This window comes from Saccoglossus kowalevskii, chromosome 16 (genome assembly GCF_978046115.1).
Source record: "Saccoglossus kowalevskii chromosome 16, keSacKowa6.1, whole genome shotgun sequence".
NCBI lineage: Eukaryota > Metazoa > Hemichordata > Enteropneusta > Harrimaniidae > Saccoglossus > Saccoglossus kowalevskii.
In genome coordinates, this window is record NC_140656.1 from 23,159,515 (window position 1) to 23,183,672 (window position 24,158).

Below are 24,158 nucleotides of genomic sequence, written 5' to 3' on the forward strand. Positions count from 1 at the left end.
CTATAGTCCAGCTTTAGCATAAATAATGACGTCACAATGGGAATTCGTGCATAAATTAGCATAAATGAGCGTCCATGGCCATAAGGGGATAATTTGAATGAGGATGACGTCACAATGGTATATTTTAATACATTTGCATAAATTACCATCAATTTTTTGTAATTATTTTGTTTAATTATTTTTAATTATTTTTAATTATTTTTTTAATTGGACAGGCGTGGACGAAAGATTTTTTATGAGGATGACGTCACAATGGGATATTGTGAATACATTTGCATTCATAAAATTGATGTGAATACGAGGTCGTGTCGAGGTCATCGTGAATACATTTGAATAAATTACCATCATTTTTTTTAATTATTTTTAATTATTTTTTTTAATTGGACAGGCGTGGACGAAAGATTTTTCAGAATGTGTCATAGAGGGCGCTCTCTCTCTCACACACACACACACTAATAAATACACGGCATTTTTGAAAACTAACGGAGTTTATTGCACAAAAGAAGTAAACAAGAATGAAATATTGACATGGAGTATACATTCATGGCGTGGTTGAGTATTTTTTTTAACGCCACGAAACAAACATACGATGTGAGTAAGGAAAAATAGTTGCGTAGCGTATAAATGTTTAGCGTGATTAAATATTTCTTAACACCTCGAAAAATACATGTAAATGTGCGGCGTGGTTAAATTCATTTTTCACGTCACGAGAAATACGAGTACATAAACGATTCGATTAAATACACGGAAGAGTGAAAAGTCAATAATTATACAGTAAACAGTGAACAATAAAAATAATTCATTCTATATATACATATGTTGTTCATCGTTTATATTTTCTTACCTCATATTTGCTTTGTTTTGTTTGAGTAAATTATTTTTAACGACACGAAAAAATACGAGTACATAAACGATTCGATTAAAAACACAGAAAACGGAAACGTCAATAATAGTAAACAGTGAACAATAAATAATAATTCATTCTATATATACATGTTCATTTTTACATTTCTTACATCCTTTCAATGAGTCAAGCAGTCTGTACATTTTTTTTATTCCATCGCTCCAATCAGAATCGCTCATCTGTCGTAGAAGAAAAAAAGAGAGAGAGAGAATAATATTAAAAACCAATAGTCACTCCGTAAAACTGCGGTAATAAACCCCGCTAAAATGCAAAGTATGCAAAATCGGTTGGTCGACGTACAGTTTGTTTTTTTCAAAAATGGTGGACTACGGTACGATGAGTTAAAATATATAATTACCTGATCGTTTCACAGAATAACTTTTGACATACATAATCATCACACGGAATGAGTTTACGGTGTAACGTAGCGATTTTCGTTTTTCCCTTGGCGAAGAAGATATGTCCTCGCCTTCTTGCCGAAGATTCAAAGGCGGTAAACCAAGTTTGACCTTCTGTGAAAGGTCATCTCATGGATATCTACACAACGAGTCATACACGACGTATTGGCTACACATTGCTTGAAATCAAAGTATTTGATGATTGTAGATCCACGTACGAGAAATCTCTTAAATTCTGTGACATGACTACCGTACGAGTCAAAATAGTCTTCGTGGTAAGGTATTTCAGACAGAAAGTGGCCCAATGCGTTCCACCCGCGAATATCAACGGTGTTTGATATGAGCGATGTGTATTATTCCCAAGCACTGTCCGTGAATGCCAGTTTGAACTCAATCACAAGATTAAGTGTGAGTGCATAGGATTATTTATAAATCGTTCGTCATAAATGTTCCTAATGTGAAATAGACCTCCCACGTAGATGATAAACAACAGATGTTGGTGTATTTGTATATTTATGTTATCTAAAACATGAACACTCGCAAACAGCCTGAGGGATAGAGTTTCAAGTTGAAAGCATTACCCCTATACCTGCGTGTATGGGATAATGATAACAGGACTGGAAACACGGGGTCAACTTGATTCGGTCAACGTGAATCAGTATGGTTCTTGTCCATCACCAATTCACTTTTCTGAAAAGGCACACCCCCACAGAGTGTAATGGCATTCCACAGCTACCATCCAAGTGCTACAATTGATTTACTCATTACAGTAGCGTTAATTTGGATTAGCGCTTCCTTCTCATCACTTTTCTCATCACAGTACCGTCTTGCGTAGTTATATAGTGTCTTCACATACGCGCTAAAGATTCCTGACCTGACACCATTCAGTTACTCTGATCGTTTTTGTATCATTTTTGAAGGTTTATTTTACAACGACTGGAAAACCGACTGAAAATCAAGACTATTCAGTTCATTCTCTTCACTAATGAAATGGCAGTACTCAGCAAACTATCATTCGTCGTTTTTTTAAACATGATTTCGAATATCCACGATTTCGAAATTCTAGAAGAGGCAAGAACGAACGTTACATTTGAATGGTCAAATGACAAGGGGCTGACCCCGCTTGAATGCGCAACAGAATGTATTAAATACAACCATATTCAATATTTCGCTTTTTTAGTGTTGACCCATTTAAACGACAGAACCAGTCTCGAAACACTGAAAGCCATAGCGGATGCTTCAAAAAACGAATTTCTCTTCCAATGGCTCGAAACCAAATTAAATGAAGCACTATGATTCTTCACAAATTACGATGACATCCTTCACAGCCTGGCAAAAGAAATCACTCAACTAACCTCACCACCAGATTCGAATTTCCACGATCAACGATCAACGACGAAAAAAATTAACCATTGAGGTAACAGGCTTTGCTACAGAGAAACAATGGAAGTTACTAGCTCGCCAAATTGAATACTTTGAAACGGGACATCTAGCCGATCATCATCGAGACATCGAATCAGAGACTGTACGCCTCAGCAAAACAACCGATTGATGAATTCGTGGACTCAAATTCTAACAAGAACAATCCTGACATAATACTTAAACTACGCTCCTTGCAAGAACATGTGGACATGAACACGACATTTCTACCCACAAGATGAAGGACATAATTTTAGTATATCTGTTAATTACTTTACGATTGGAAACTGTCGATAGAACACATTTTTATGAATGAATTGGGTTTCCGATTTGAAAATCATTGAGTAGGTATTCATGCATTAATTAATTAATAATGATCAGTCCATTGAATTTGTGTCTCACCCAAAAAAAAATCAGAACAGCATTACTAGACATCTCCATATTATCCAAATTTCGAAATTATACATATTTTAATATTAAATTTACTATTTTTTTTACCATCAAACTACTGAATCACTGTACATATAATATACTATACGTATACCATTGACAAATTCAGACTCCGCTTATAAATTATACTCGATTATGTTTTTACCAATCATTACCCCGCCCATCATTCATGATTCGATTGACCACGTTCTGAATAATTCGTACACACAGATAAACGGATTTTTGCGATATACATGTACTTCTTGTTTTCACTCCAAAACTTACTGCTTATTTGATCCCTCAATCAAAAGCTGTTTTACTTGGGATTGACCAAGAGTGTATTTCCACGTTAAACTGATGTGACGACATGTCGGTCATCAACGATTTCATAAAGGGTGACTGTCGAAAAGTGGGACACCAATAATTTAAAATAATTAGTTATACTGGAGAGAATGGATGACATTGTTTAATATTATAGAGATGTTGCGTAGTTCGTTCTTTGACGGTAAGCACGTACGCATACCATACACGTTGTATGCTAATTCATGTTAAATAAAATGCGCTAAGTTTTGATTATTCCCAAGATGTACAGAGATCACTCGCTTATCCATTAGACAGATTCCACTATACAATTACATGTATAATATCCTGACCGCATTGTTTACACTCTCGTAAATCGACTGTTTGACGTGACTGGGGCACCGGTGGACGAGGAATGCGTGCGTGCACATTACATTTCGTCAACACTTTCATTCATAATAGTATCACTTGCAATATGGCGTAATATCAATCGACGATCCTCAAAATACTGTATGTATGTATGCACGTTGTAGTTCGAATGATTAGATATTTCTTTTATTTTGCCATTTTTGTCGATTCTTTCATTATGAACAGTGTTGACTTGCTCTCGAAATAAATACTTTTACACCGATGTTACCGTTTGTAATGTTTATATGTTTATAAGTGTATACGTGAAAGATATTCGCCTTTGAAATAATAATTGAAGACACAACTATATAGTCTTCAAATCAGCTGGGTGTTATTATTGAAGTAACGCACGACGCGTGATATTGTTGTAATGGGGTCTGATCGCGTTCCATAACTCCTGAATAATGCCATGAATCAAATTGTCCTAACAACATGGTAAACACGGGTCAGCAATAAGTAGCTATTTTATCGGTGAGGAAAGATCTGCTTCTTGATTGCGATTATGATTATGTCTAATATAATGTATAATAATCTATTACTCTACGTACACAACTTGAAGTGGGCTTTTCAATTCAACTCACTGCGGCCGTACACAACATGGCTAGTTCCCCCTTCGAAAGAGTGCGTGCGTGTGTTGCAACGCTATCTGTGACCACTGAGCTTTTCAAATATTTACAAAGCACGATGTGATAACTGAGGTGGTAAACTGACCATGATGTCAATATCCAACCATCTAATTTGCACAATAACAATTAAAATTGAAACCGTATTCATGCGTGGGATCTTGGTTGGAAATACAACGAAGTAACAAAAAACCAACAAAGTGTAACAATAATAAAATCACAAACAAGTGAATGTAAAGCAAAAAAAAAAAAAAAAAAAAAAAATATTTGGTGTTTGGTTTAGGCATTTGGCATTTTAGGATTTTTTTTTCTTATCGTGCCCTGAATCAGATGTGGACGAATGTTCCTAGCTCAATGATTGTTTTGTCATTTTAACTTTTTAGTATACCTGTTAGGTGTTCATCATCTGTTCTAAAGTTGATTTTATTGTATTTAATATTTTAATCATGATTTTTCTTTTGTTTCTTATTGTATAGATTACAAATGAGAAGATATTTTTTTTCGTTCTCAATTTTCTAGTTGTCACAAACTGAGCAAATTCAGTCTTCAGCTATAAGATTATATACAATAAAGTAACAAAAATAAGCAATGTGTAACAATAATAAAATCACAAACATTTGAATGTAAAGAAAAACAAAATTATTTTGTGGTTGGTTTAGGCATCTGGTATTTTAGTTTTTTTCTTGTCGTAACCTGAAACAGATGTAGACGAATTTTCCTAGCTCAATGATTATTTTGTCATTTTAACTTCTTAGTATATCTGTTAGGTGTTCATCGTCCGTCCTAAAGTTGATTTTATTGTATTTAATATTTTAATCATGATTATTTCGTTCCTCCAAGTATAGATTACAATTGAGAAGTTGTTTTTCGTTCTCAATTTTCTAGTTGTCACAAACTGGGCAAATTTAGTCTTCAGCTATAAAGTTATTATATCTACCCCCTTTCCATTTGAAGGGTATGAGCCTTTATTCCGAGTTTCGCCTTAGCGCAGCACTATGTTTTAGATTTTTTATTGTGGTGAGATATTTTTTATATGCAAATTCTGTTTTAATTTTCTGTAGGTTCGTAACTTGTTTTTATGATGTGTACTTTTATTTGCATCATGTAATGTTTCTGTGCTATGAATTTCTAAAGGATTGTTCGAATTACCTGTCAATGTTTCAATGATTTTCTTTTTTGTCATCCTGAGATTTATGTGTATTCCAAAATATTTTTTTTCCATAGTCAAATTGTCTAAAATCTGATTCATGTCTTTTACAAGGATATTTTCTCAACTATAGCAGGCTTGCCAAATTTCTTGGTTTGCTACCCCCTTTCCATTTGAAGGGTATGAGCCTTTATTCCGAGTTTCGCCTTAGCGCAGCACTATGTTTTAGATTTTTTATTGTGGTGAGATATTTTTTATATGCAAATTCTGTTTTAATTTTCTGTAGGTTCGTAACTTGTTTTTATGATGTGTACTTTTATTTGCATCATGTAATGTTTCTGTGCTATGAATTTCTAAAGGATTGTTCGAATTACCTGTCAATGTTTCAATGATTTTCTTTTTTGTCATCCTGAGATTTATGTGTATTCCAAAATATTTTTTTTCCATAGTCAAATTGTCTAAAATCTGATTCATGTCTTTTACAAGGATATTTTCTCAACTCTAGCAGGCTTGCCAAATTTCTTGGTTTGCTATTTACTTTGATTCATGTCTTTTACCCAGTTGTCTTTTCCCTTTTCGTCAATATGTATTCCAAGTTTGTGAGCTTCGTGAACTAGCGAGTTTGAGTTAGAATTATTTATTTTGATCCAATATTTCAATCTAGTTGCTACGGGGGAGGATATTTTCCCAACTCTAGCAGGCTAGCGAAATTTCTTGCTTTGCTATTTAATTTTAGAAGGTATTTGCACTTAGTATATCTGTTAGGTGTTCATCGTCCGTCCTAAAGTTGATTTTATTGTATTTAATATTTTAATCATGATTATTTCGTTCCTCCAAGTATAGATTACAATTGAGAAGTTGTTTTTCGTTCTCAATTTTCTAGTTGTCACAAACTGGGCAAATTTAGTCTTCAGCTATAAAGTTATTATATCTACCCCCTTTCCATTTGAAGGGTATGAGCCTTTATTCCGAGTTTCGCCTTAGCGCAGCACTATGTTTTAGATTTTTTATTGTGGTGAGATATTTTTTATATGCAAATTCTGTTTTAATTTTCTGTAGGTTCGTAACTTGTTTTTATGATGTGTACTTTTATTTGCATCATGTAATGTTTCTGTGCTATGAATTTCTAAAGGATTGTTCGAATTACCTGTCAATGTTTCAATGATTTTCTTTTTTTGTCATCCTGAGATTTATGTGTATTCCAAAATATTTTTTTCCATAGTCAAATTGTCTAAAATCTGATTCATGTCTTTTACAAGGATATTTTCTCAACTCTAGCAGGCTTGCCAAATTTCTTGGTTTGCTATTTACTTTGATTCATGTCTTTTACCCAGTTGTCTTTTCCCTTTTCGTCAATATGTATTCCAAGTTTGTGAGCTTCGTGAACTAGCGAGTTTGAGTTAGAATTATTTATTTTGATCCAATATTTCAATCTAGTTGCTACGGGGGAGGATATTTTCCCAACTCTAGCAGGCTAGCGAAATTTCTTGCTTTGCTATTTAATTTTAGAAGGTATTTGCAGTAATATATTTTCATTTTTTTTCCATTGGTCTTTTGATTGGAAAAACAAAACAAAAACAAAATGTATACTTTCTATATACTCAATTTCAATTACTCAGTTTTATTGAGCTAGGAAAATTCGTCTACATCTGTTTCAAGTTACGACAAGAAAAAAACTAAAATACCAGATGCCTAAACCAACCACAAAATAATTTTGTTTTTCTTTACATTCAAATGTTTGTGATTTTATTATTGTTACACATTGCTTATTTTTGTTACTTTATTGTATATAATCTTATAGCTGAAGACTGAATTTGCTCAGTTTGTGACAACTAGAAAATTGAGAACGAAAAAAAATATCTTCTCAATTGTAATCTATACAATAAGAAACAAAAAAATCATGATTAAAATATTAAATACAATAAAATCAACTTTATGACAGATGATGAACACTTAACAGATATACTAAGAAGTTAAAATGACAAAATAATCATTGAGCTAGGAAAATTCGTCTACATCTGTTTCAGGTTACGACAAGAAAAAACTAAAATACCAGATGCCTAAACCAACCACCACATTTTTTTTGCTTTACATTCAAATGTTTGTGATTTTATTATTGTTACACTTTGCTGGTTGTTTGTTACTTCGTTGTATTTCCAACCAAGATCCCACGCTTGAATACGGTTTCAATTTTAATTGTTATTGTGCAAATTAGATGGTTGGATATTGACATCATGGTCAGTTTACCACCTCAGTTATCACATCGTGCTTTGTAAATATTTGAAAAGCTCAGTGGTCACAGATAGCGTTGCAACACACGCACGCACTCTTTCGAAGGGGGAACTAGCCATGTTGTGTACGGCCGCAGTGAGTTGAATTGAAAAGCCCACTTCAAGTTGTGTACGTAGAGTAATAGATTATTATACATTATATTAGACATAATCATAATCGCAATCAAGAAGCAGATCTTTCCTCACCGATAAAATAGCTACTTATTGCTGACCCGTGTTTACCATGTTGTTAGGACAATTTGATTCATGGCATTATTCAGGAGTTATGGAACGCGATCAGACCCCATTACAACAATATCACGCGTCGTGCGTTACTTCAATAATAACACCCAGCTGATTTGAAGACTATATAGTTGTGTCTTCAATTATTATTTCAAAGGCGAATATCTTTCACGTATACACTTATAAACATTACAAACGGTAACATCGGTGTAAAAGTATTTATTTCGAGAGCAAGTCAACACTGTTCATAATGAAAGAATCGACAAAAATGGCAAAATAAAAGAAATATCTAATCATTCGAACTACAACGTGCATACATACATACAGTATTTTGAGGATCGTCGATTGATATTACGCCATATTGCAAGTGATACTATTATGAATGAAAGTGTTGACGAAATGTAATGTGCACGCACGCATTCCTCGTCCACCGGTGCCCCAGTCACGTCAAACAGTCGATTTACGAGAGTGTAAACAATGCGGTCAGGATATTATACATGTAATTGTATAGTGGAATCTGTCTAATGGATAAGCGAGTGCTCTCTGTACATCTTGGGAATAATCAAAACTTAGCGCATTTTATTTAACATGAATTAGCATACAACGTGTATGGTATGCGTACGTGCTTACCGTCAAAGAACAAACTACGCAACATCTCTATAATATTAAACAATGTCATCCATTCTCTCCAGTATAACTAATTATTTTAAATTATTGGTGTCCCACTTTTCGACAGTCACCCTTTATGAAATCGTTGATGACCGACATGTCGTCACATCAGTTTAACGTGGAAATACACTCTTGGTCAATCCCAAGTAAAACAGCTTTTGATTGAGGGATCAAATAAGCAGTAAGTTTTGGAGTGAAAACAAGAAGTACATGTATATCGCAAAAATCCGTTTATCTGTGTGTACGAATTATTCAGAACGTGGTCAATCGAATCATGAATGATGGGCGGGGTAATGATTGGTAAAAACATAATCGAGTATAATTTATAAGCGGAGTCTGAATTTGTCAATGGTATACGTATAGTATATTATATGTACAGTGATTCAGTAGTTTGATGGTAAAAAAAATAGTAAATTTAATATTAAAATATGTATAATTTCGAAATTTGGATAATATGGAGATGTCTAGTAATGCTGTTCTGATTTTTTTTTTGGGTGAGACACAAATTCAATGGACTGATCATTATTAATTAATTAATGCATGAATACCTACTCAATGATTTTCAAATCGGAAAACCAATTCATTCATAAAAATGTGTTCTATCGACAGTTTCCAATCGTAAAGTAATTAACAGATATACTAAAATTATGTCCTTCATCTTGTGGGTAGAAATGTCGTGTTCATGTCCACATGTTCTTGCAAGGAGCGTAGTTTAAGTATTATGTCAGGATTGTTCTTGTTAGAATTTGAGTCCACGAATTCATCAATCGGTTGTTTTGCTGAGGCGTACAGTCTCTGATTCGATGTCTCGATGATGATCGGCTAGATGTCCCGTTTCAAAGTATTCAATTTGGCGAGCTAGTAACTTCCATTGTTTCTCTGTAGCGAAGCCTGTTACCTCAATGGTTAATTTTTTTCGTCGTTGATCGTTGATCGTGGAAATTCGAATCTGGTGGTGAGGTTAGTTGAGTGATTTCTTTTGCCAGGCTGTGAAGGATGTCATCGTAATTTGTGAAGAATCATAGTGCTTCATTTAATTTGGTTTCGAGCCATTGGAAGAGAAATTCGTTTTTTGAAGCATCCGCTATGGCTTTCAGTGTTTCGAGACTGGTTCTGTCGTTTAAATGGGTCAACACTAAAAAAGCGAAATATTGAATATGGTTGTATTTAATACATTCTGTTGCGCATTCAAGCGGGGTCAGCCCCTTGTCATTTGACCATTCAAATGTTCTTGCCTTGTAATGTTCTTGCCTCTTCTAGAATTTCGAAATCGTGGATATTCGAAATCATGTTTAAAAAAACGACGAATGATAGTTTGCTGAGTACTGCCATTTCATTAGTAAAGAGAATGAACTGAATAGTCTTGATTTTCAGTCGGTTTTCCAGTCGTTGTAAAATAAACCTTCAAAAATGATACAAAAACGATCAGAGTAACTGAATGGTGTCAGGTCAGGAATCTTTAGCGCGTATGTGAAGACACTATATAACTACGCAAGACGGTACTGTGATGAGAAAAGTGATGAGAAGGAAGCGCTAATCCAAATTAACGCTACTGTAATGAGTAAATCAATTGTAGCACTTGGATGGTAGCTGTGGAATGCCATTACACTCTGTGGGGGTGTGCCTTTTCAGAAAAGTGAATTGGTGATGGACAAGAACCATACTGATTCACGTTGACCGAATCAAGTTGACCCCGTGTTTCCAGTCCTGTTATCATTATCCCATACACGCAGGTATAGGGGTAATGCTTTCAACTTGAAACCCTATCCCTCAGGCTGTTTGCGAGTGTTCATGTTTTAGATAACATAAATATACAAATACACCAACATCTGTTGTTTATCATCTACGTGGGAGGTCTATTTCACATTAGGAACATTTATGACGAACGATTTATAAATAATCCTATGCACTCACACTTAATCTTGTGATTGAGTTCAAACTGGCATTCACGGACAGTGCTTCGGAATAATACACATCGCTCGTATCAAACACCGTTGATATTCGCGGGTGGAACGCATTGGGCCACTTTCTGTCTGAAATACCTTACCACGAAGACTATTTTGACTCGTACGGTAGTCATGTCACAGAATTTAAGAGATTTCTCATACGTGGATCTACAATCATCAAATACTTTGATTTCAAGCAATGTGTAGCCAATACGTCGTGTATGACTCGTTGTGTAGATATCCATGAGATGACCTTTCACAGAAGGTCAAACTTGGTTTACCGCCTTTGAATCTTCGGCAAGAAGGCGAGGACATATCTTCTTCGCCAAGGGAAAAACGAAAATCGCTACGTTACACCGTAAACTCATTCCGTGTGATGATTATGTATGTCAAAAGTTATTCTGTGAAACGATCAGGTAATTATATATTTTAACTCATCGTACCGTAGTCCACCATTTTTGAAAAAAACAAACTGTACGTCGACCAACCGATTTTGCATACTTTGCATTTTAGCGGGGTTTATTACCGCAGTTTTACGGAGTGACTATTGGTTTTTAATATTATTCTCTCTCTCTCTTTTTTCTTCTACGACAGATGAGCGATTCTGATTGGAGCGATGGAATAAAAAAAATGTACAGACTGCTTGACTCATTGAAAGGATGTAAGAAATGTAAAAATGAACATGTATATATAGAATGAATTATTATTTATTGTTCACTGTTTACTATTATTGACGTTTCCGTTTTCTGTGTTTTTAATCGAATCGTTTATGTACTCGTATTTTTTCGTGTCGTTAAAAATAATTTACTCAAACAAAACAAAGCAAATATGAGGTAAGAAAATATAAACGATGAACAACATATGTATATATAGAATGAATTATTTTTATTGTTCACTGTTTACTGTATAATTATTGACTTTTCACTCTTCCGTGTATTTAATCGAATCGTTTATGTACTCGTATTTCTCGTGACGTGAAAAATGAATTTAACCACGCCGCACATTTACATGTATGTACGTATTTTTCGAGGTGTTAAGAAATATTTAATCATGCTAAACATTTATACGCTACGCAACTATTTTCCTTACTCACATCGTATGTTTTTTTCGTGGCGTTAAAAAAAATACTCAACCACGCCATGAATGTATACTCCATGTCAATATTTCATTCTTGTTTACTTCTTTTGTGCAATAAACTCCGTTAGTTTTCAAAAATGCCGTGTATTTATTAGTGTGTGTGTGTGTGTGTGTGTGTGTGTGTGTGTGTGAGAGCGCCCTCTATGACACATTCTGAAAAATCTTTCGTCCACGCCTGTCCAATTAAAAAAAATAATTAAAAATAATTAAAAATAATTAAAAAAAAATGATGGTAATTTATTCAAATGTATTCACGATGACCTCGACACGACCTCGTATTCACATCAATTTTATGAATGCAAATGTATTCACAATATCCCATTGTGACGTCATCCTCATGAAAAATCTTTCGTCCACGCCTGTCCAATTAAAAAATAATTAAAAATAATTAAAAATAATTAAAAAATAATTAAAAAAATGATGGTAATTTATGCAAATGTATTCACGATGACCTCGACACGACCTCGTATTCAAATATATTTTATGTATGCAAATGTATTCACAATATCCCATTGTGACGTCATCCTCATGAAAAAATCTTTCGTCCACGCCTGTCCAATTAAAAAAAATAATTAAAAATAATTAAAAATAATTAAAAAAAATAATTAAAAAAATTGATAGTAATTTATGCAAATGTTTTCACGATGACCTCGACACGACCTCGTATTCACATCAATTTTATGTATGCAAATGTATTCACAATATCCCATTGTGACGTCATCCTCATTCAAATAATCCCCTTTACGGCATTGGTCCTCATTTATGCTAATTTATGCACGAATTCCCATTGTGACGTCATTATTTATGCTAAAGCTGGACTATAGGTACGACCATGAGGGCGCTGTTCGTATGACGTCATCGCATCCGATTATGAACAGCGCCCTCATGGTCGTCCCTATAGTCCATACTAAACTACTCCAGTAGCTCACGACAAACTACATTTGCAGTGGCAGGGCCCCTTTGATGTGAAGGAACGGGTGGGGGAATGTGACTATAGAATTAACAAAGGTGGGAAAATTAAACTTTTCCACGCTAATATGTTAAAGCGGTACGAAGAGAGAGCGCCCTCTGTGACTAAAGATAAGTCTGACACACCCGGACTATTCATGAAAGTCAATGTTGCCTTTATTGATAGTCATCCTTTGGATCATGGGATTGAAGGCCCGGGGGAGAACTTTACTGAATTGATAGATTTTTTTCCCAAAATATGTAACCAGTCCATAAAAGATGTGCACGTGTACGAGAACTTGGATCTCTCTCAAAAACAAGATATTTCATGTTTACTTAACAAACATCAAACAGTTTTGACTGACGTACCAGGACGTACAAACGTTGTTGTGTACGATATCAAGTTGACCACAAGTGAACCAATTTTTACCAAACAATACCCCCTTCCTCTGGCCTCCGAAGATGTGTTCAAAAAGGAAGTCGATGATATGTTAGAACTCGACATTATCGAGAGATCCAACTCCCCTTACTCATCACCAGTGGTCTTAGTAAAAAAACAAGATGGCACTATTCGATTATGCAACGATTACCGCAAGCTTAACCGAATTACGGTTTTCGATGCAGAACCGATGCCTAACCCCGATAAATTATTCGCTCGTTTACATGCAGGAAATTACTTATCTAAATTCGATTTAACAAAAGGTTTTTGGCAAATCCCTTTGTCACTAAATGCTAAAGAAAAGACGGCATTTCAGACCCCCCAGGGTCACATGCACTATAAAGTTTTCCCATTCGGACTCAAAAATAGTCCTGCAAATTTTTCGAGAATGATGCGGATAATCCTAGAGGGTTTGCAGGACAATGTAGTTAATTTGATTGACGACATTTTGATGTACAACTCTACTTGGCAAGGCCATCTTCGCACGATTGAAACTGTCCTTAAACGTTTGAACCAAGCAGGTCTTACTGCCAAGCCCTCCAAATGTTACATTGGTTATGATCAATTAGAATTTCTTGGACATATTGTTGGGCGAGGTTTGTTACAAACAGTTCCTGACAAAATTAGTGCAGTAAAGGAAACGCACCCACCGAAAACGATCACCCAACTGAGGTTTTTCTTGGGCTTTTGCTCCTATTATAGAAAGTTTGTGCCAAATTTTGCAGCCATTGCCGCCCCTTTACATGACCTTACAAAAAAGGGTCAACCAAAACAATTAAAATGGGAAGATGTACATCAAACTGCCTTCACTAAATTAAAACAAGCATTGAACTCTGATCGTATTTTACACCTCCCGAATTTTCGCAAAATATTTGTTCTTAGAACGGATGCCTCTAATGAAGGATTGGGGGCTGTTTTACTGCAGTACGACGAACAAATTGCGTTTCCGATATGCGGTTGTTGAGAAGGAATGTCTGGCAGTCATTTGGGGGCTAAGAAAATTCCAACAATACTTGCTTCTGAAAGAATTCTGGATAGAAACTGACCATCAACCTCTTATTTATTTAAATAAATCTAAAATGAATAATGGACGCCTTATGAGATGGGCAATGTACCTCCAGTCCTTCAGCTATCGTGTTATTGCTATCAAAGGGTCCCATAATATCGGAGCCGACTTTCTTAGCAGAAATGCCGTGGATTGAGGGAAGATTGTCCATCTTAATAGTTTTATAGGTTAATGTATGCATTTTTACATCGATGCCTTAAACTTTGTGCTCCCTGCTGTCTGCAGGTTTATATTGTAAAATTATTTTACCATAGTAACCTCTCAAACCCGGGACGTGTGTCAGGAATCCAAAGTTTAATTTATTTCCAAGTATTACGCCCTCCCTGTTAGGCTTATAAGCTTTTAAATGCATACATGATTTACATAGAAAGGGGAATACTTTGTGACTTGTTATAGGTGGAGAAATAAAGAAATACTTAATACATATATTGCATGCACGAATTGTTACATTCTTCGCAAGGGGAGCAGCCTGATTGGACGACAAAGAATTTACCTGGGGTGAGATTTGTCTCCAAATACTATGGTACCGAAGACTTGATTCCCGAGAATCAGAACGAATTTGAGGTCAATAAACCTTGGTGAATTTGGTTAGCTGGGTCAACAAACTCGGTTTTGCATTTCTGTCAGTTTGCATAACATTCCTGTCGCACCTGATGTGGTAGTTTCTCGCAATTCTTCTGGTTTCGACCAATTAGAAATGAGCAGTGTAAACAAAGGGGTGTCATCTTGATTTACATATGGGGCACAATAAATTGAACAAGAAAGCGTGCCTTGGTTGGCGTGTTGGACGATCCACCAGAAGTACGGTATAACACAGATAACGTCACCATTGAACTCCGGATTGAGAATTCACTCTCTGGTCGTCCTGGTGTCAGCTATAGTACTGTACAGCGTCCTCGTGATGTGAGCCACCCCTGGAAACCAAGCCGTCTGAAGTTTGTCGCCACGTTTGTTGCTGCAGTTCGACATCGTTACGTCCGGTATAGTACATCTGCCTTACACGCACAAACAGCCAGGTTTCGTTTTCCCTTGCCTTACCTGCATATTTCGACCGCGGTTACGTTTATCGGAACCGTCTAAAATATTTAGGCAATGCAGTAATATTTAATTAGCAGATTTTGTGAAGCTATTTGTGTATTTACTGTCAAACTTTTGCTCTTTGTATTAAAGTGTGCGTACGCACATTGCAGTTAATTCAAATTTGGTGTCATTTAGTGCTGTGCGTGTATGATGAATGTGTTCGTTCCCTTATTTATAAATTCTCTATGGTTCTTAGATGTCCAATTGTTATTGGCCTGAGATCATTGTCGTCTTGTAACGATAACCATCTTAATGATTTCCAATGCCTTTATGGCCCGTGAAAAGAACCCACAACAAGTGTGACCTATATAGTTTAAGTTATACGAATCACAGTTTGGCATTCCCATTCGCTTCGTATGAATTATTTCAGATTTAATACAAACATATATATAGACCTCTTGACACATGGATATGTGTAGTTGTAGACTAATGGTTGGGTGATATACTAGTATCACATGGATATATGTAGTGTAGTCGGATGGTTGAGATGATATACTAGTATCACATGAATATGTGTAGTTGTAGTCGGATGGTTGAGGTGACCTACAAGTATCACATGGATATGTGTAGTGTAGTCGGATGGTTGAGGTGATATACTAGTATCACATGGATATGTGTAGTTGTAGTCGGATGGTTGAGGTGACCTACAAGTATCACATGGATATGTGTAGTGTAGTCGGATGGTTGAGGTGATATACTAGTATCACATGGATATGTGTAGTTGTAGTCGGATGGTTGAGATGATATACTAGTATCACATGGATATGTGTAGTGTAGTCGGATGGTTGAGGTGATATACTAGTATCACATGGATATGTGTAGTTGTAGTCGGATGGTTGAGATGATATACTAGTATCACATGGATATGTGTAGTTGTAGTCAGATGGTTGAGATGATATACTAGTATCACATGGATATGTGTAGTTGTAGTTGGATGGTTGAGGTGATCTACTAGTATCACATGGATATGTGTAGTTGTAGTCAGATGGTTGAGATGATATACTAGTATCACATGGATATGTGTAGTTGTAGTTGGATGGTTGAGGTGATCTACTAGTATCACATGGATATATGTAGTATAGTCAGATGGTTGAGATGATATACTAGTATCACAGGGATATGTGTAGTATAGTCAGATGGTTGAGATGATATACTAGTATCACATGGATATGTGTAGTATAGTCAGATGGTTGAGATGATATACTAGTATCACATGGATATGTGTAGTTGTAGTCGGATGGTTGAGGTGATATACTAGTATCACATGGATATGTGTAGTATAGTCAGATGGTTGAGATGATATACTAGTATCACATGGATATGTGAAGTTGTAGTTGGATGGTTGAGGTGATCTACAAGTATCACATGTATATGTGTAGTTGTAGTTGGATGGTTGGGTGATATACTAGTATCACATGTATATGTGTAGTTGTAGTCGGATGGTTGAGATGATATACTAGTATCACATGGATATGTGTAGTTGTAGTCGGATGGTTGAGATGATATACTAGTATCACATGGATATGTGTAGTTGTAGTCGGATGGTTGAGATGATATACTAGTATCACATGGATATGTGTAGTATAGTCAGATGGTTGAGATGATATACTAGTATCACATGGGTATGTGTAGTTGTAGTCGGATGGTTGAGATGATATACTAGTATCACATGGATATGTGTAGTTGTAGTCGGATGGTTGAGATGATATACTAGTATCGCATGGATATGTGTAGTTGTAGTCGGATGGTTGAGATGATATACTAGTACCACATAGATATGTGTAGTTGTAGTCGGATGGTTGAGATGATATACTAGTATCACATGGATATGTGTAGTTGTAGACTAATGGTTGGGTGATATACTAGTATCACATGGATATGTGTAGTGTAGTCGGATGGGTGAGATGATATACTAGTATCACATGTATATGTGTAGTTGTAGTCGGATGGTTGAGATGATATACTAGTATCACATGGATATGTGTAGTTGTAGTCGGATGGTTGAGATGATATACTAGTATCACATGGATATGTGTAGTATAGTCAGATGGTTGAGATGATATACTAGTATCACATGGATATGTGTAGTTGTAGTTGGATGGTTGGGTGATATACTAGTATCACATGGATATGTGTAGTTGTAGTTGAATGGTTGAGATGATATACTAGTATCACATGGATATGTGTAGTTGTAGACTAATGGTTGGGTGATATACTAGTATCACATGGATATATGTAGTGTAGTCGGATGGTTGAGGTGATATACTATACTAGTATCACATGGATATGTGTAGTGTAGTCGGGTGGTTGAGGTGATATACTATACTAGTATCACATGGATATGTGTAGTGTAGTCGGATGGTTGAGGTGATATACTATACTAGTATCACATGGATATGTGTAGTGTAGTCGGGTGGTTGAGGTGATATACTATACTAGTATCACATGGATATGTGTAGTGTAGTCGGATGGTTGAGGTGATATACTATACTAGTATCACATGGATATGTGTAGTGTAGTCGGGTGGTTGAGGTGATATACTATACTAGTATCACATGGATATGTGTAGTGTAGTCGGATGGTTGAGGTGATATACTAGTATCACATGGATGTGTAGTGTAGTCGGATGGTTGAGGTTATATACTAGTATCACATGGATATGTGTAGTTGTAGTCGGATGGTTGAGATGATATACTAGTATCACATGAATATGTGTAGTTGTAGTCGGATGGTTGAGATGATATACTAGTATCACAAGGATATGTGTAGTGTAGTCGGATGGTTGAGATGATATACTAGTATCACATGGATATGTGTAGTTGTAGTTGGATGGTTGAGATGATATACTAGTATCACATGGATATGTGTAGTTGTAGACTAATGGTTGGGTGATATACTAGTATCACATGGATATATGTAGTGTAGTCGGATGGTTGAGGTGATATACTAGTATCACATGGATATATGTAGTGTAGTCGGATGGGTGAGATGATATACTAGTATCACATGGATATGTGTAGTTGTAGTCGGATGGTTGAGGTGACCTACAAGTATCACATGGATATGTGTAGTATAGTCAGATGGTTGAGATGATATACTAGTATCACATGGATATGTGTAGTTGTAGTCGGACGGTTGAGATGATATACTAGTATCACATGAATATGCGTAGTTGTAGTCGGATGTTTGAGGTGACCTACAAGTATCACATGGATATATGTAGTGTAGTCGGATGGTTGGGATGATATACTAGTATCACATGGATATGTGTAGTTGTAGTCGGATGGTTGAGATGATATACTAGTATCACATGGATATGTGTAGTATAGTCAGATGGTTGAGATGATATACTAGTATCACATGGATATGTGTAGTATAGTCAGATGGTTGAGATGATATACTAGTATCACATGGATATGTGTAGTTGTAGTCGGATGGTTGAGATGATATACTAGTATCACATGGATATGTGTAGTATAGTCAGATGGTTGAGATGATATACTAGTATCACATGGATATGTGTAGTTGTAGTTGGATGGTTGGGTGATATACTAGTATCACATGGATATGTGTAGTTGTAGTCGGATGGTTGAGATGATATACTAGTATCACATGGGTATGTGTAGTTGTAGTCGGATGGTTGAGGTGATCTACTAGTATCACATGGATATGTGTAGTTGTAATCGGATGGTTGAGGTGATCTACTAGTATCACATGGATATGTGTAGTATAGTCAGATGGTTGAGATGATATACTAGTATCACATGGATATGTGTAGTTGTAATCGGATGGTTGAGATGATATACTAGTATCACATGGATATGTGTAGTATAGTCAGATGGTTGAGATGATATACTAGTATCACATGGATATGTGTAGTTGTAGTTGGATGGTTGGGTGATATACTAGTATCACATGGATATATGTAGTGTAGTCGGGTGGTTGAGGTGATATACTAGTATCACATGTATATGTGTAGTTGTAGTCGGATAGTTGAGATGATATACTAGTATCACATGGATATGTGTAGTTGTAGTCGGATGGTTGAGATGATATACTAGTATCACATGGGTATGTGTAGTTGTAGTCGGATGGTTGAGATGATATACTAGTATCACATGGATATGTGTAGTTGTAGTCGGATGGTTGAGATGATATACTAGTATCACATGGATATGTGTAGTATAGTCAGATGGTTGAGATGATATACTAGTATCACATGGATATGTGTAGTTGTAGTTGGATGGTTGGGTGATATACTAGTATCACATGGATATGTGTAGTTGTAGTTGGATGGTTGAGATGATATACTAGTATCACATGGATATGTGTAGTTGTAGACTAATGGTTGGGTGATATACTAGTATCACATGGATATATGTAGTGCAGTCGGATGGTTGAGGTGATATACTATACTAGTATCACATGGATATGTGTAGTGTAGTCGGGTGGTTGAGGTGATATACTATACTAGTATCACATGGATATGTGTAGTATAGTTGGATGGTTGAGGTGATATACTAGTATCACATGGATATATGTAGTGTAGTCGGATGGTTGAGGTGATATACTAGTATCACATGGATATGTGTAGTATAGTCAGATGGTTGAGATGATATACTAGTATCACATGGATATGTGTAGTTGTAGTCGGATGGTTGAGGTGATATACTAGTATCACATGGATATGTGTAGTATAGTCAGATGGTTGAGATGATATACTAGTATCACATGGATATGTGTAGTATAGTCAGATGGTTGAGATGATATACTAGTATCACATGGATATGTGTAGTTGTAGTCGGATGGTTGAGGTGATATACTAGTATCACATGGATATGTGTAGTTGTAGTTGGATGGTTGGGTGATATACTAGTATCACATGGATATGTGTAGTATAGTCAGATGGTTGAGATGATATACTAGTATCACATGGATATGTGTAGTTGTAGTTGGATGGTTGGGTGATATACTAGTATCACATGGATATGTGTAGTTGTAGTTGAATGGTTGAGATGATATACTAGTATCACATGGATATGTGTAGTTGTAGTCGGATGGTTGAGGTGATATACTAGTATCACATGGATATGTGTAGTTGTAGTCGGATGGGTGAGGTGATATACTAGTATCACATGGATATGTGTAGTATAGTCAGATGGTTGAGATGATATACTAGTATCACATGGATATGTGTAGTTGTAGTCGGATGGTTGAGGTGATATACTAGTATCACATGGATATGTGTAGTTGTAGTCGGATGGTTGAGGTGATATACTAGTATCACATGGATATGTGTAGTATAGTCAGATGTTTGAGATGATATACTAGTATCACATGGATATGTGTAGTTGTAGTCGGATGGTTGAGGTGATCTACTAGTATCACATTGATATGTGTAGTTGTAATCGGATGGTTGAGATGATATACTAGTATCACATGGATATGTGTAGTATAGTCAGATGGTTGAGATGATATACTAGTATCACATGGATATGTGTAGTTGTAGTTGGATGGTTGGGTGATACATGTATACTAGTATCACATGGATATATGTAGTGTAGTCGGGTGGTTGAGGTGATATACTAGTATCACATGTATAAGTGTAGTTGTAGTCGGATGGTTGAGATGATATACTAGTATCACATGGATATGTGTAGTTGTAGTCGGATGGTTGAGATGATATACTAGTATCACATGGATATGTGTAGTATAGTCAGATGGTTGAGATGATATACTAGTATCACATGGATATGTGTAGTTGTAGTCGGATGGTTGAGATGATATACTAGTATCACATGGGTATGTGTAGTTGTAGTCGGATGGTTGAGATGATATACTAGTATCACATGGATATGTGTAGTTGTAGTCGGATGGTTGAGATGATATACTAGTATCACATGGATATGTGTAGTATAGTCAGATGGTTGAGATGATATACTAGTATCACATGGATATGTGTAGTTGTAGTTGGATGGTTGGGTGATATACTAGTATCACATGGATATGTGTAGTTGTAGTCGGATAGTTGAGATGATATACTAGTATCACATGGGTATGTGTAGTTGTAGTCGGATGGTTGAGGTGATCTACAAGTATCACATGGATATGTGTAGTTGTAATCGGATGGTTGAGGTGATCTACTAGTATCACATGGATATGTGTAGTTGTAATCGGATGGTTGAGATGATATACTAGTATCACATGGATATGTGTAGTATAGTCAGATGGTTGAGATGATATACTAGTATCACATGGATATGTGTAGTTGTAGTTGGATGGTTGGGTGATATACTAGTATCACATGGATATATGTAGTGTAGTCGGGTGGTTGAGGTGATATACTAGTATCACATGTATATGTGTAGTTGTAGTCGGGTGGTTGAGATGATATACTAGTATCACATGGATATGTGTAGTTGTAGTCGGATGGTTGAGATGATATACTAGTATCACATGGATATGTGTAGTATAGTCAGATGGTTGAGATGATATACTAGTATCACATGGATATGTGTAGTTGTAGTCGGATGGTTGAGATGATATACTAGTATCACATGGATATGTGTAGTTGTAGTCGGATGGTTGAGGTGATATACTAGTATCACATGGATATGTGTAGTATAGTCAGATGGTTGAGATGATATACTAGTATCACATGGATATGTGTAGTATAGTCAGATGGTTGAGATGATATACTAGTATCACATGGATATGTGTAGTTGTAGTCGGATGGTTGAGGTGATATACTAGTATCACTTGGATATGTGTAGTTGTAGTTGGATGGTTGGGTGATATACTAGTATCACATGGATATGTGTAGTATAGTCAGATGGTTGAGATGATATACTAGTATCACATGGATATGTGTAGTTGTAGTTGGATGGTTGGGTGATATACTAGTATCACATGGATATGTGTAGTTGTAGTTGAATGGTTGAGATGATATACTAGTATCACATGGATATGTGTAGTTGTAGACTAATGGTTGGGTGATATACTAGTATCACATGGATATATGTAGTGTAGTCGAATGGTCGAGGTGATATACTATACTAGTATCACATGGATATGTGTAGTGTAGTCGGGTGGTTGAGGTGATATACTATACTAGTATCACATGGATATGTGTAGTGTAGTCGGATGGTTGAGGTGATATACTATACTAGTATCACATGGATATGTGTAGTGTAGTCGGGTGGTTGAGGTGATATACTATACTAGTATCACATGGATATGTGTAGTGTAGTCGGATGGTTGAGGTGATATACTAGTATCACATGGATATATGTAGTGTAGTCAGATGGTTGAGGTGATATACTAGTATCACATGGATGTGTAGTGTAGTCGGATGGTTGAGGTTATATACTAGTATCACATGGATATGTGTAGTTGTAGTCGGATGGTTGAGATGATATACTAGTATCACATGAATATGTGTAGTTGTAGTCGGATGGTTGAGATGATATACTAGTATCACATGGATATGTGTAGTATAGTCAGATGGTTGAGATGATATACTAGTATCACATGGATATGTGTAGTGTAGTCGGATGGTTGAGATGATATACTAGTATCACATGGATATGTGTAGTTGTAGTTGGATGGGTGAGATGATATACTAGTATCACATGGATATGTGTAGTTGTAGACTAATGGTTGGGTGATATACTAATATCACATGGATATATGTAGTGTAGTCGGATGGTTGAGGTGATATACTAGTATCACATGGATATATGTAGTGTAGTCGGATGGGTGAGATGATATACTAGTATCACATGGATATGTGTAGTTGTAGTCGGATGGTTGAGGTGACCTACAAGTATCACATGGATATGTGTAGTATAGTCAGATGGTTGGGATGATATACTAGTATCACATGGATATGTGTAGTTGTAGTCGGATGGTTGAGATGATATACTAGTATCACATGAATATGCGTAGTTGTAGTCGGATGTTTGAGGTGACCTACAAGTATCACATGGATATATGTAGTGTAGTCGGATGGTTGGGATGATATACTAGTATCACATGGATATGTGTAGTTGTAGTCGGATGGTTGAGATGATATACTAGTATCACATGAATATGCGTAGTTGTAGTCGGATGGTTGAGGTGACCTACAAGTATCACATGGATATGTGTAGTGTAGTCGGATGGTTGAGGTGATACACTAGTATCACATGGATATGTGTAGTTGTAGACGGATGGTTGAGATGATATACTAGTATCACATGGATATGTATAGTTGTAGTCGGATGGTTGAGATGATATACTAGTATCACATGGATATGTGTAGTATAGTCAGATGGTTGAGATGATATACTAGTATCACATGGATATGTGTAGTGTAGTCGGATGGTTGAGGTGATATACTAGTATCACATGGATATGTGTAGTTGTAGTCGGATGGTTGAGGTGATATACTAGTATCACATGGATATGTGTAGTATAGTCAGATGGTTGAGATGATATACTAGTATCACATGGATATGTGTAGTTGTAGTCGGATGGTTGAGGTGATATACTAGTATCACATGGATATGTGTAGTTGTAGTCGGATGGTTGAGGTGATATACTAGTATCACATGGATATGTGTAGTATAGTCAGATGGTTGAGATGATATACTAGTATCACATGGATATGTGTAGTTGTAGTCGGATGGTTGAGGTGATCTACTAGTATCACATTGATATGTGTAGTTGTAATCGGATGGTTGAGATGATAT

General features: G+C 36.0%; 2 long non-coding RNA genes across 2 annotated transcripts; one reads left to right on the forward strand and one right to left on the reverse strand.

The window, feature by feature from the left end:
- Window positions 1–469: 469 nt before the first annotated feature.
- LOC146733763 (uncharacterized) lies at window positions 470–1,591 on the reverse strand. Its single transcript, XR_014926710.1, has 2 exons — window positions 1,263–1,591; window positions 470–1,083 (listed from the first exon to the last, which is right to left on the reverse strand). It is a non-coding gene; the product is annotated as an uncharacterized LOC146733763 (long non-coding RNA).
- Window positions 1,592–11,041: 9,450 nt separating this feature from the next.
- On the forward strand, window positions 11,042–11,971 carry LOC146733764 (uncharacterized). Its single transcript, XR_014926711.1, has 2 exons — window positions 11,042–11,172; window positions 11,351–11,971. It is a non-coding gene; the product is annotated as an uncharacterized LOC146733764 (long non-coding RNA).
- The last annotated feature ends 12,187 nt before the right edge of the window (window positions 11,972–24,158 follow it).